Source organism: Populus euphratica, unplaced genomic scaffold (assembly GCF_000495115.2).
Source record: "Populus euphratica unplaced genomic scaffold, PopEup_1.0 scaffold688.1, whole genome shotgun sequence".
In the NCBI taxonomy this organism is placed as follows: Eukaryota; Viridiplantae; Streptophyta; class Magnoliopsida; order Malpighiales; family Salicaceae; genus Populus; species Populus euphratica.
The window spans coordinates 86,823-89,120 of NW_011500556.1; the positions used below are offsets into that span (position 1 = coordinate 86,823).

General features: G+C 28.3%; 1 long non-coding RNA gene across 1 annotated transcript in view; it reads right to left on the reverse strand.

Annotated features, from left to right (window-relative positions):
* Positions 1-1,079: 1,079 nt before the first annotated feature.
* LOC105115371 (uncharacterized) overlaps positions 1,080-2,298 on the reverse strand; it is a 7,633-nt gene continuing 6,414 nt past the window's right edge. Inside the window, exon 3 of the long non-coding RNA XR_840327.1 lies at positions 1,080-1,186. This is a non-coding gene — a long non-coding RNA (uncharacterized LOC105115371). The remainder of the gene's footprint in view (positions 1,187-2,298) is intronic.

Here is a 2,298-nt window from a genome sequence, read left to right on the forward strand (position 1 = left end):
CATTTTACACTTAAAGTATCAATAACTCCTTAACTAAAGCATGTTTTATAAAGACAAGTCTGATAATATAAGATACCTTTAATTTATGGTAAATGCTCATTTTAAATGCAAGTATTCTTACATTTCAAAGGATTGATTGTTGTGATTAATTATCAACCCCAAGCATTCAGAAACCATTATGCATAACTGTATTTTTAAAATAATTTAATATACACTCAATTGAAATTCCAGTGGAGTTTTTCTCATACTTAAGCTATACAAATTTATTAACATCTTCATCGATATCTTAATCCAATACTACAAAAATAATTTACTAATCGGTACAATATTGCAAGATATCTGATATTTTATTTAATACCAAATACAATCAACTTCATACAAAATGATTATTTACTATTATCTCTTTTATATACTTACCTTATCAATTACTAAACAATTAATTTCTTATTTTATCCTTAACTTTACAAATCAATATATTTAGCACAAACTAAGGACATATTAATGTCCTTTCTAGTCCAAATCGGATATTTGTTCAATTACTAAAGTATTGGTTTCTTCAATTACATATTAATCAAAGTACTAATTCCATTAACCAAAACATTAGTTTCTCTAATAGCCTATTAATTAAAGTACTTGCTCCCATTAACTACGACACTAGTTTCTGAATTACTCATTACCTAGGGCACCGGTTTCTCCATTTACCCATTAACCAGGGCACTAGTTTCTTCAATTATCTAATAACCAAGGCATCAATTTCTTCATTGGCCCATTAAACAGGGCACTAGTTTCATTAACCAGGGCACTAGTTTCCTTAATTACCCATTAACCAGGGCATTGGTTTCTCCATTTGCTGATTAACCAAGGCATTAGTCCCATTAACTAGAGCACTAGTTTCTCCAATTACCCATTAACTAGGGCATCGATCCAATTAACCATAGAACTAGTTTCCACATAATATTTATTTATATGTGGGCTATCTCACACATTAGTTATTTTGAAGTTCCCATCATATATATATAATCGATATCATATCATACATCGAATCTCACTAATGCGGTCGATAATAATTCTTACATGGCAATTCTATCGTTGTAGTCAAAAGTAATATATACAAGTTTTTCCTGTTGTTATAGTAAATCACATCTCATAATATACTACCCATTATTACCTATGCAGTTAACTATAACTTTTTAATTTTCTTAATAATAATATCACATCAATGTTCATATGTAGAATGACATTATAAAAAAAATTACAATATCTTAACATTCATAAAATTTTCTAAATTTCATATGTAGAATGACATTATAAAAAAATTACAATATCACATTCATAAAATTTTCTAAATAGATTAGGTGTCAGGCATCCACCTGTAGTTTGTTCACTGAATGCACAGCCTTAATGATGTCCTCTCACAGACAACTTTCTTGTATTAACAAGAATTGCTAAATCACTTATACAATTATTTCTTTATGAAATTATTTAAATTTATTTCACCATCATGAAATTAAATTTAAACTTTACATTCATAAATCACTAATAAACTACTTCCAATCCATATATGATTAGTACTTAAAAATGCATTTTTATCAAGGTTTTATATCATCATTTTGCACTTGAAGTATCAATATCTCCTTAACTAAAGCATGTTTTATAATAACAAGTCTAATACCATAAGATACCTTTAATTTATAGTAATATTCATCTTAAATGCAGGCCTATTACATAAATAAAAAGATTGATTGATGAATTGAAGTATTAAAATTTAAAGGACAAAGAAAAGGCCAAACTTAGAAAAGAGATGTTGGTTTAGTCCAAACTGGAACACTGCTCGGTAATTAGATCATAACTGGAGTTATAGAATTTGGATTTAGGTCTATTTTATATGGATGGAAAGCTAAGATATAGAACTAAAACTTTCATGGGAAGGCAAGACTCAATTCTGCTATTTGGAAGTCCAAATCTTAGCAACAACATAGAATCCCGAATCTATCTTGTAGCCTAGACACTGTTCAATGTTTAACCTATATCTCGAGTTCTAGAAGTCTAAATGACTTATATTTTTTTTCTGGATAGCTGAATAATTTTCTAGAATTTTCATGAAAAAGGTTGATTCAAATTCTGACGTTATCAATTACTTTTTTGGTAGACAAGATGATAAAGATTGTCATTAAGTTAAGATAAGCTCACCCATTCAACAATTAGTCATCAAATCAATAATTCCTAATTTTGGCCTATAAAAGAAGGTATTTGCTATGCATTTAGACATCTTGGTTTTCAGATCAAGATCATGCTCTT